This window comes from Cydia strobilella, chromosome 2 (assembly GCF_947568885.1).
Source record: "Cydia strobilella chromosome 2, ilCydStro3.1, whole genome shotgun sequence".
NCBI lineage: Eukaryota > Metazoa > Arthropoda > Insecta > Lepidoptera > Tortricidae > Cydia > Cydia strobilella.
In genome coordinates this window covers 25026634-25039982 of record NC_086042.1, presented here as the reverse complement: position 1 = coordinate 25039982, position 13349 = coordinate 25026634, and positions in this window count along the sequence as shown.

Genomic DNA, 13349 nt, shown 5'->3' with positions numbered 1-13349 from the left:
TTTTTAATGTACAGCTAGAAAGACATGCAATAGCACTCAACTGTTTTTATTTATTTGATAAAAGAAAAATACAAGCGTGACAGTGTGGTCAGAAACAAGACAACGAAAAGATTTTTGACCCAATTAATTACTCAAAGAATAGTGTTTATTTCGCATGCTGTACGCGGAAGAACGCCAAGCACCTTTCACTGGCTTTCCGTGTCTTTTAGACGGAGAGCTGGTAGACATTTTGGAGTAGGTCCCAGAGGCAAGCTGAAAATTTGCCTGATAGTACTTCTCCTATCATACCCTGACTCAGCACTGCAGGTCTGGCTGCAGGGTAGCGGGGCTAAATCAACCCTTATATTTTTAAAGATTTTTTTTATGGGCTCAAAACAAGGTTCTTGAGGCAATCTGTAATTTTTACAGGTTAAAGTAAAGTTTCTATAACTAGTCATAAAGTACCTTGCCAGGCGATCTAGAAAGTAAGGGAATTAAGTTTGTCTACTACTTATACAAAATTAAGTTTGTCTACTATACAAAATGTATGCATTACAAAGTTATTTTTGCACGCAAAATTAAGTTGGTCTACTTTACAAAGTGTATGCATTACAAAGTTATTTTTGTAGTGCAGTAAATTAAAGACCAGGTACACTAAGTAAGATGTACAGTATTCAGTATTCAGTATTCATTTATTTCTTGCTTTCATGGTACATTTTTGGGTAGTATTTACATATTTCTTATGGTATCACATGGACCCTGAATAGGGTGTAGCAAATACAGATAATTAAATTAAATTACAGTTACTTAACTATATCTAGTGGCTTTTACAAACTTATAGGTAACTACGTATATAAACTTTGTATATGATATAACACAAAATTATTACTAGTAACAACAATAATTATAATATATATGTATTACGAGCATATCGATCAATAGGGGACGTAGGGGAGGGGGTAGGTGGGACGACCTATGAGTTATGACTATAATTTCCTTTCTTCCATAAATTCGGTTATCGTATAATATGCTTTTGTTAATAAATGCTGTTTTAATTTCTTTTCAAATGTATTGTTGTTTTCTTCTGATTTGATAAAACTGGGGATATGATTGTAGATTTTGACATACAATGTGATAATACTATTACTTATACTGTGGTGATGGTAACTATGAAGATGGTGTATATTTAAAAAAATCCTTAAAAATATAAGGGTTGATTTAGCCTCGCTACCCTGCAGCCAGACCTGCAGTACTAAGTTAGGGTATGATAGTAGAAGTATCAGACTAATTTTCAGCTTGCCTCAAGGACCTACTTCAAAATGTCTACGAGCTCATTTTGAAATCGACGCGAGCGTCAAAACAAAATATCACAAACTGAGGCCATTGAACTGTTCCGATTTATATAAAGATGGAGCGTTAATTCGAACAATAACTTCTCATTTATAAAAGCTTAGCTTTTCTTGTGGTACAAGTTACTTTACTGGAGATAATATAAGACCGTACATATTATGTACGGTCATTTCATTTGTATGATGTCAGAAAGCAGCCCAGGGTCATTTTAATAAAACTAAGATGTCCCTAGAAAAGACAAAGGATGAAATAATATATTCTTGAATAAAAAAAAATATACTTAGATTAAAAATGTTTTAGATGCTACACTACTACAGATAACATAAATATATAGATAGAGTAGAGTGACATCTGAAACGTAGCTCGAAGTTAAAAATAACATGACATAATAAAATTTTAACTTTTGCGGTTCATAGCTTCAATATTGATATATATTTTTTTTTTTTTTATTACAAAAAGGCAAGCACTTGACCGCAATCTCACCTGATGGTAAGTGCCGATGCAGTCTAGGATGGATGGATGGATATATGTTTAAGATATGCATAAAATCCACTGCAATGTGTCATCACCGCCCTGAGCACATGTCAAAACTCATAGGGTGACTATAATCGTCTGGCCAAATATATGTGCCAAAGCTAAATAAAGTCTAAGGTTTTACGTGCCTCGGAAATCACAAAAATGTCATTCTCGAATAGATGGGGCCACCTTTGGCCTATACTCGGCTAGATAGCGTTGATACATCGTTTGATATTTAACAATTTTAACACATATCAACGAAACAACATGGGCTAGTCATATTGCGTTCTATAAAATAATAAAAATATCCATACATAAACCTACATTTATTGATATTTTTATACATTTTATTTTTAGTTTTAATCGTGTGTCGATAGATGGCACTAAATTTACTGTGACTACAAAATTTACTATTACAATAACCCTGCATACTATATTATCTTTGGTCTGGCCTATTATACAGATGTTTTTGAAAAAAAAAAACAGAAACTTTTATTAAAAACAATTTAATTAATTAGTTTAATAAGGTGATCAGTAAAAAAGTGCCCAAAGTTGACTACAGATTACATCTCCACTGTCACTCTATATACATCCACATCACATGTGACAAGTCATTGAATGATGAAGGTGATATCGCTGGAGGCAATTAATCAGAATCGTTTAGCGTCGCTCGCCCAGCGATGATCGATCGCGTGCGCATGTGACGACGGCGCATGTCACATGACGAGGAAACGACTGTACAGTCAATGTCAAAGATATGTGTACACTTTTGCGCCTTACTCCTTTGTAATAAGGCGAGAAATGTAGACTTATTTTTGACGTCCATACTGTACGGTTTATTCTTGAATGTTTTGACTTTGACGTATCGAAATGATATCGAAAAGTTTTGGGTGCTAGTGCGCACTTTAGTGTTGGTTTGAAATAAAGTTTTAAGCTGTGAGGAGTCGTTTTACGAGATATTTTTTTGGAACGACTCATTATTATATTTAAATCATACGAATCTTAAATATTTTTGTCAAAATGACTCAAATCTTGTTTAGAAAGGGATCGAGCTCGAGCCTCTACGGAAGATTCAAATGTAAAAGAAAACGAGTTTTTGTTACTACAGTCTGAAAAACGTATTCTCAATATGAGGACGCTAAAGTCTGTATAGGCAAAGAATTAATTCTCGTTTCTGTATTTGCTTACTTATATATATTGTAACATCTTTGTATACTTTTGTATAATATGAATCTTTCTGTACAATTTTTTTTGTGCATAAAGGCATTTTCAGAGAAAAAAGAGCAACATCACTTTTTCGAAAACCTATTCATTTTTGGGTTATTTTGACTCAGAATTACGGAGAGCAGACACGAGGACTATTGTTTGAAAATAAGTAAGAAAAGTCTCAAATTTTTCATACAAAATTTAGGCGTCAGTTATGTGACGGTTCATACGAAATGTATATGGAACGCCACAAAACTGACAACTTTTTTCCTTTTTAAATCTAACGATCCTACCCGAAATAACCCGTACATTGACAGTTTTTTCGAAAAAAGTAAATGATAAATACACTAAGTTTAGGAACCTATAAGGTCCCTGCCTTATTACAGATCCTCTTCAAGGTTTTCTCTGTCTCGTTGTTTTGATTCATCATTTGATCAAATAAACATGAGTGGCTCTTTCGATATTTTTGAAACTGTTGATCCCAACCGGGACCGGGTGAGATTATCTTCTTAATGATTGCCGTACCTTAACACTGTGATATCAGTGTCACCCTCAACATGTGATTTTTCCTTTTCACTAACATCTTTAGCCAACGCTCTAAAAATATATTTCCGCGCCTCTAAAACTCTGACAATAAGAATAGAATAGAATAGAATAGAATAAAACTTTATTTTATATAATTTAAGTTACAGAATTATGGCCCGCCAAGTGCAAGCAGTATTATTTTACATATATGTCTTAGGTATCAAAAAGATCTGATGTAAAGGAAATGGGGCTCAATTCAGGCATGAATTGGCTCACGCTAAAGCTATGTGTATAATTAAATTAAATGACAGGGATACGAGGTGGGGCCATCCGCTTGGAGAGTGGTTTTCCTCTTTCTTGTTTACACACATAGTCAACTTCACCAGTACGCAGACCAGGTAATAAGGTCGTTTAGATATAACATTTAAAACCTTCGCGCTTTGAACACAAACACATATTAAACCACATTTATAATCGGGTCTTTTCATCAGGTAGTAGTCACACCAATCTCTGTTTTGTCATTTTTCTGGGACGTCAGTTAGCCGCGCGCGACCACGACCAGTGAAACCTGTGTCGAAATGTCGGTAAATAAAGGTAACAAAATAAATTCGCGATAGACCCGATTATAAATGCGATTTAATACGTATAGATACAGGGTGGGCACAGGGATTCCGACAGACTTTAACCGTGGATTCCTGGCAGTGTTACGAAAGAAAAATGTTATATCAACATGGGTCCAAAATTGCCTAATTAATTTACTTAATTTCTGGAACAAAATAAATCAATTAACGATAGTACTAACTTGTGAACGTATCTTTAGTTTGAAAGAGTGAAAAAGACAACATGCGACACCAATATGACACTTTATAGTCTAGTTTATAGCAGGTGACAGGTAAGTTTACTATTTTTAACACTTCTGCTTTGCATGTGTGATTGTTTGTGTCTTGGTATGTATGATTACGTCACATAAGGGCGTGTTAGCCTTGAGTTTTTTTAACTTCGAAATTACTTAAATAATTGAATATCTCGTAAATTAGGCTTTCTATGGCATTGTTATATTACTTTTTTTTTATCCAAATAGGCACTAGAATTCATGGTTAAAGTGTGTCGGAATCCCTGTGCCCACCCTGTATATTTTTGGAACGTTGGCTTGAAAAGATGTTTGTGAGCTCGACCGTACATAAATCTTGTCAACAGCTATCAGACTTGAAAGGAGAGTTTTTCTCAAGACAGATGATGTACCTAAACAATCCGTCAGTGACGTCACACAGGTGATTACCGGCACGAACGTGACTGCCACGTCCGTCGGTTGATTGAAATTAATGTCAATTACCCATCATTATATTAATTGAGGTACTTACATATAGAAAAGATAGAAGGGAACCCTAACTAACATAGTTAATGCTGTAATCGGTATCGTGTTATAATTATGGCTGGCAAAAAGTAGGTGACACTGAAACTATTCTTCCAAAAATGTTAGTACAGTTAAGTGGATGAGGGCGATTCGAACTTACAAATTGATGTCTATTTTTTTATTTGCCTAGCTTTGGACTAAAGTCTAAACGACCATTAAAAACGTACCTATAAGTTAATAGTTAATAGTTCTCAGCAGCTAGAGCCACGGTGGCAGACATTGAGACAAATCCTACACAGTCAAAATACATTTGCTTATGTTTTCTAGCCCTAATTAAATACTAAGTCAGGGGTTTTTATCATTAATCATGTCAATCATTCAACATTAGAATCATTCTTAACCAAATTCCCTTATTACTTGATTGGCTATTTAATCTTGACAACATAATCTCTATTGCCGTGGGCATTATCTGTGGAAGTAACTTCCGTTTTGTCTGCCAACAGTGCCAACCTAGGAGGATTTGACGTACCTAATCTGTAATCATTGTCATTTTCTCAAAATGGTGATTCATGCAGCTGGACATATTTCATGGCTTGGTTAAAACAAATTAAGAATGACAGATCGGTCTCACTAATCTATTAGAAGAAATAGCAACTGGTAACGTTAATAACCGCAGCAAACATAGTTTTTTTATCTTTACACAATACAGCGTTCCAAAATTCATATTATTCATTCATCCTCTAAAATCCATCAAACGAAATAAAACTACCAAACTGTGTTGGCTAAGCTAAATTAAAATGGTTACAAGTTGCCATGTATTCTAATATGTAGTTTAGCACATTCTCCTAACACTGTTTATATGTATACTCGTAAGCAGTAAAAATCATGTGTGCTTCATGAATAGGCATCATACGGCGATCTGGTTCTCATTGTGATGCAAATGAGACCTTCAGCTCAGTCATATGACACACTGCTCCCAAAATACTTTTTCCACAATGACATTTACTCTTACTCACTTGTATTAACTTCGACGAATAAGAAGTACTTATCCTGACTTCGTTTTGAAATTATTGTCATAATTTGTGTGAAATCTTAACATTGTACATGCAGCCGATTTTGATTAGGGAGCGAGGAGGAGGAAATTATCAGAGACTATAGCTATATTCTTTAGCGCATGTAATTATTCAGGTAATTTTGGCCACCACGTTTATTAGCTTCTTCGGTTGCTGGTCGAATTATTTGTGTAAATGTCAAATTAAATAAGAACAAGCAAACGGGCGCATACTTTATCCTCAAGTTTTGAGATGTTTTTTAATAAATTCTTCCTGAAAACAATACATCAGCGCTAGTGAACCTCGTGGTTTACGTGTTAGCTATAAAACGGTCATTTTAGATGTTGGACCATTTTTATTATAACCTATTATTAGACGTATATAAATTTTATATTGTTTAACAAATCCTAATAGCCCTATAAGTTGGAACTTCATTGTCTGCCTATTAAAAGAATACATAGTACACATTTGTACATACAAAGAGGATATAATAAGATAGAGCGGTACTTTATATAGTAAATTTATATAGTAAATTTTGTAACCACTGTAAATTCACTGCCATCTATCGACATACTATCTTTTGTACATATATGGTTAGTGTGTAATAGATACATCAATGTCTAACCAAGGCCAGAATATAAATGAGTTTTTTCTAGAGCTGTAAATAACCAATTAAGATAAACTACAAGTGAACCATTTAGGTTTATGAGAACTACCACTGCGATCTGTAGCGCACATTAACCTAGTCTAGTATTTAATACCATAAATGATACCAATTAAATGCATTTGGTTCGTAATTGCTTACAGCTAGGTTTTTAATGTGCTCGGCCCGAGTGATTATTTGAAACTAAGTTAACGCTCTCATTAAAGAGGGCTTTAATACATTTGCGTCCGATATTTTGACAGAAAATGGTTAATTTACCAAGTGTGCCCAAAGTATTGAGGTGATTTGTAGATAAAATTCTTCGCACTAATAGCTGTACATTGCGAATTTTATATGGTAAAAAAAATCGTGTTGCATGATTTCGTCTGGTTGAAGTTGGGCTTTTCTAGGTTTTCCACTGCATGTTTTTTATTTTACTAAGGAATAACACTCCATAAAAAAAACCTCTTGAATTAATAATGACTAAATTAAGGGTATTAACTAATGAGACGGGTATTTGTAATATAAGTGTTAATAATTTGTAATTCCCAAGTTAAACTTATTTAAATGTAGGTGTACAACCAGGGGGGTGTCACTGCGCAGTTTAGGTATATTTGGCCGGCGCACCGCCCGGGCAGGTGTATGGCAGTGGGCTGCCGCTCGCGCAAAATTGAAAATACGCAATGGCTTCGAAACTTAAATCGCGATCTAATCTGTATAAAAGATTGTTCTGTTTACGGATGTCTGAATAAACGGAAGAACAAGGAAGCAGAAAAAACATTTTTTTTTAAATTCCGGACTATATTGACCGACATATTTTCAAAGGAATAAGTACTTCTGTGGCATACCTACTTCCGTGAGAATCAGACATACTATCTCCGGCTAAAAATTTTATGTTTACGTTTGTAATTCCTACATATTTATCTTAAAAATAATAAATCAGTAGGTATAGGTACAAAAACTTGTCAAGTGACAACCCCGTGCCGACACTCGCAGCTCAGCATAAAACTGCGGCGCGCAAAGAAGATTCACGGTTCGTGCGCGGTTATAAGTTTCAATTTTGCTTGCAGGCGGCGAGTGTAGGTATAATTTTGTACCTAAATCTGGCTTTTGTGAAGGAGTGAATTTTCTGTACGGTAGTACTATTAGTTATTCTGTGGTACAACTTTATAGACAACCTCACGCTAAAGATAAGTTAACAAGATCAAAATAATTACAGAAAAGCTACGGCAACTAACAAGTTAATCACTGTAATTTAACTATTTACTTGTCGAAAAGATACAAGATCAGATTATTCTTGCTTAGAATTATAATTTTACCATAAGTGGATATGCTGTAGTCTTGATAAAAACAAATGAGAAATATATGCCGGAATATAAGAAGTATTTGTAAACTCAATTCCGTTGAGCGATGATTTAAATTGAAACGCATTATATTAAGGACTTAATGAAATGCAAAAAGTGCATATGTAAATAGATTAATGGATATGTCAGTATGTGTCGAGAAATATTATTTTAATGTAGTTTGAGGTTAAACTTCAATATCCGATGCAAGGCTGGAAATGGAAATAAAACATTTTTTAAACCAAACATGTTTAACAACAAATAGGGGGGTTTTTATCCTCAATGTTGAGGATTGTTATCCCTAGCGATTACACTTTTCCTTGATGAACTTCCGCTAATTATTACATAGGTACATGCACTTGATGCACTACGATTATCGAAGTTTTCGGTTAGAGTCTGTGCGGATAGAGAAGTCATAGAATGTTTTGGTTCCCGTATATTCCACGACGCTCTTTCCACACAGACTAATCGAAAACTTCGAAAATCGTACTCTATAGCCCAGATATATGTATAATACATTATATCATCACAAGTAGGGAAAAATAAACTATATTAAGTTGTGTGCAAGTTTATCTGAGAGCTATCACAATCTCTGAACAATAATCGCGACAAAAAATGGTTTTGTCGCTCTGCTCTGTCATTTCCGTAGGAAACGAAATCCGCGCAAAGTCAAGGTGACCGTGTCCTCAATAAAGATCATTGCCAGCTGTATACTTAGCATTAAAGGACCTGTCAAATTCATTGCAATTTAAACCTTGATACGTCTAGATAAAGTATACTTTATGTTGCTTTATTTGGGATTTATAGGCTGTTCTGCAGCTGAATCCATTGGCTACCTGTAATTATAATAAGTATTGTATGACTTATGGTTTTTGTTGCAATTTCAACCTTGATGCGTCTAGATAGAATGTATATTAAGTTGCTGGACGTAGTTCATATAGGTATTTCTGTTAGGGTTGATATTCACAACGTTGACCAATCGCATCTTAAATAATCCAATATAAGTTCAATCTCAGAATATTAAAAGCTCTCTAGGGATCAGGAGGTCATGTTATATTAGACGGAGTAACATTCGAAGCAAATTGTTTTTGAATTATTTAGGTGAGATTATTGCGGATAATTTTTAATCATAATATTACGTTTGGTTTGTATTGTTAATATCAAGATCGCCGTATGTAGTCCAATCAGGTCATAAATTAGAATAGGTACTTACTTAATATAATGTTATGGGTACAAGGGTAAAGAAATCCCTGTCGGTACCTTGAAGTAAATTTAAAAAAAAAAAAACTTTTTTTATGCTTTTGGAGGCAAACGAGCAGACAAATCGTCTGATAGTAATAGGATACCGTCGCCCATGGACACCGGAACGCCAAACGGGTTGTAGTCCGAGTACGGGTGTAGGACGAACGGTGTCTATGACTACGCTAAATAAAATGACTACCTTGTACCTCCTAACAGTAACACACAACACACTTTAACTGACCATAAATAGACCTAATGCCTTGGCAATAAGGTATACGAACGACCAGTCACCAGTGTGCACGTTACATAAACGCAATGATTGAATGAAGCAACCGGCATGGGCATCGACTCTCCTTGTGTTCGATAGCGACCGGTGTATCAATCGCTACGCGGTTGTCACACTGATGTGAATTCGCAGGTCGCTCCTGTGTATGAGCGTGACAGCCCCTTAACACCTTTGTGTACAACCTTATATGCAGGGGGGTACCTTTTCTCTGTAGCTGACTACGCTCCTTTTCTCTGTCGCTGTACGTACGTATACAGCGATGCTCGCACACCAGAGCGAATTCGCTGGATGCGAAAACATTCGGAATAGTAAAAATGCAGAAACAGCTGTAGTTCATTAGTCATGCTGTTCTCCCTTCACACATTGGATGTATTATTTCTGTTGTTTTTATAACTGTGTTGTACATGAACCAACTACATTAATGCAATTAATGATTAAATGAAGCAACCGACATGGGGATCGCGCCGTATTGGAAGCGTTTCTAGAGCGATCGGTATTTCACAATCATACTGTGCCTCTTACCTACACATCGTTTTTCTCTAGGCAGTCTGACGGTTGTCAAGTTGGCGCATCATAATCGTACGCGTCACCAAGCACACTCAATGTACCACTGCGTCACCAGGAGAGTTAATAATTCAAAAACTTCTAGAAGCAGTAAGAGAACCAAATACACCAGAGGGCCTACCGCGAACAACGAAGTTCGCAAATTGCGGGCATTTTTCTCTATTACTCCAATTAAGGCGTAATTAGAGTAATAAAGAAAGATGGCCGCAATTTGCGAACTCCGGTGTTCGCGGTAGGCCCTCAGAAGAAGTTCGTGACGGTTCAGCTGGGACGAAAGGTCAACAACTGCGCTAAATAAATTTACTATGGTGTATATGAAATATACTGCAATAAATGATTGAATGAAGCAACCGGCATGGGGTAGCAAAGGCCGTCGCGCCGTATTGGAAGCGTTTCGTTACTTGCCCTTGTGATCGCGATCGGTGTATCAATTGTTAGGGCGGTCGCACGCTCGGTATAGTAAGTGGACATTTCGCCATTTTTGCGCGACTTAAAAACGATGAGGTTCTACATCGTGTTTTTTTTTAATTCCGTTAACTTCGAACAAATAATTGAAAATTATGACATATGAATGACATTTCGAATATCGATAGTCCGAGATAGTACTTGCGTTTAGTAGCAAATGTATATAAACTCTTATTAAGCACTAATCAATATCTAAACAGGTTCTAAGGCAAGTGTGTAAGGTGTGGCTCTTACGGGCCTTATCAGTTTTTTTTATGGATTATCTCCGAAATGGAGTTAATCAGAATATCGATGTGTTTGATTGTCTATTAATTTAATCTCAGGAATGCGCCCTTGAAATTAACGGAAAAAAACAGGGTGTATATTCGTTTATAATTATGTTTGTTTTAAGCAATTCTATAAAAAATGATGAAACTTTTCAATAAAGGTAAGTACTTAAAGCATTCCACGAAATTGTCTATTATTGTCCCGTGCAAACTCGAATTTTTTTGATCATTTGACTTTCTGTCATAATGGATGTGAAAAATGTCCCGTAACATGGAAGGACATGTATGGATGGATGGATGGAATCATGGACATGCCCACCTAATCACCGACTGGAAACTAAAAAAATAAAATGCGTTTGTAAAGTTAAAGTACTTTACACCATATAGGGCACACTTAACGAGGTAGGAGACCATAACCCAGGTAGCAAAGTGACGTCAGCGACGTCATAATGACGTAATTATGCCGTCACAATGACTTCGCTGACGTCATAATGACGTATAAATGCTGTTAGGGAAAGAACCTGTACTGAATTAAATAAGTGTCCAAATATTACAAACTCGACGACGAAACTTGGTTGGAGTCTATTTACCGTCCAAATTACATACCTACAATGTTTTTTATTACCCCCGAGCCACCGAACGGAGGGTTACGTTTTCCTAAAGGGATGTAAAAACAAGCGTGAACCTGTATCCTCATCTACTACACCTACCCGACAATATCACAGAATAAGTAATAGTATTATCAGCATACAGAACGGCCACGCACCGCCCCGCCCCGACTCGAATTACCTCACCCCGCGACAGAAATCTGGCGGACTTCTGGCGTACTCTCAGTACTATTTTTAAAAATCATAGGCATAATTTAATCAAGGTTTTTTTGTATCGCTTTGTCGTTAGTTTGCGATCGGCCTATAGTTACCGTTGGGCAACTATGAATACTATGATCGACAGTTACTTTACCAAATCAGATCTGGGACGATTTTATTTAACCGCTCATTCTATTTTCTAACCTATTTTTGTTAATTTTGGTTTGTACTTGGGAAATTCCCATTATTTGATGGTGTTAAAAGATATACTAACGCGCTTTTGTCATACAAATGTAGTCATTTCATTTATAGACTGAATTTACTTATAGAAAACTGCTATCCGAAATATGAATATCTTACATTCGGAAATGACGAGTTATTGTATGTTTTTTGTGATTAGTGTCAGATAGCATGTAATTCTTGACATTGCGTATAAATCAGCTGTGAACGACTTGTACTTAATGTGAATAATTAATTAATAATCCCACCTCGAGAATTAGAGTAATAAATAAATAATAATTTTATAAATGTTCCATTCAGAGTAAATCCTTAAAACTAGTTGTAGTCTTAAGCATAAACCTCTTACAATACTTACAATAGAAATGCTCTATATTAAAAGAAAACAATACAAAAGACAAATTAGAGACAGAAGCAAACAACAGGTGGTCAAATCTCTAAGGAGCGATATCTTTCATACAATTTGAGGGTAACATATTAAACAACCTTTTTTAAAAACATGAAGAAAATAGTGATAAACTAAGCGGATTATAATACGAGTATAAGATAACCGTAATGTTTCATCATTGCCTAGAAATGTATAAATAGGTACATATAGAACAGTGATCCATCAAGTAATACCTACCCGATAAGAGATAATCCGTCCGCCATAATTGTTGCCTTCTCGTGGCATTTTGTTTTACCGACTTACTCGTATAAAAAGGACCATTATTTAAAGCCCATTTTTAATACTCTTTTATTATGGCTATAGATAATATCTGCGCTCGAAGTTGTTGACGATTATGTATACCTAGGACAAACAGTCCAGTTAGGTAGGTCCAACTTCGAGAAAGAGGTCACTCGTCGAATCCGACTCGGTTGGGCAGCGTTCGGGAAGCTCCACAGTATATTTTCGTCCAAATTGCCGCAGTGTCTTAAGTCAAAAGTCTTTGACCAGTGTGTGTTGCCAGTGATGACATACGGATCTGAGACGTGGGCGCTAACAATGGGCCTCATAAGAAGGCTCAAGGTCACGCAAAGGGCAATGGAGAGAGCTATGCTCGGGGTTTCTCTGCGTGATAGAGTCAGAAATGATGATATCCGCAGTAGAACTAGGGTCACCGACATAGCTCGCAGAATTGCAAACCTTATGTGGCAGTGGGCGGGGCACATTGCTCGCAGAACTGATGGCCGGTGGGGCCGGAAGGTTCTGGAGTGGCGTCCGCGTACCGGAAGACGAACTGCCGGTAGGCCTCCAACGAGATGGAGCGACGACCTGGTGAAGGTCGCGGGAATTCGGTGGTTGCGAGCGGCACAGGATCGGTCGGAGTGGCGAGCCTTGGGGGAGGCCTATGTCCAGCAGTGGACGTCTATCGGCTGACATGATGATGATGATAGATAATATAATTTGCTTAACTAACGTCTCAATAGATTAACACCACATGCTTCAAGACACCTGCGACCTCTATAATAGCAAAAATTATTTTATCATTTAGTAATAAATAAAGTAGGTACACGTTTTATATTAAAATAAAA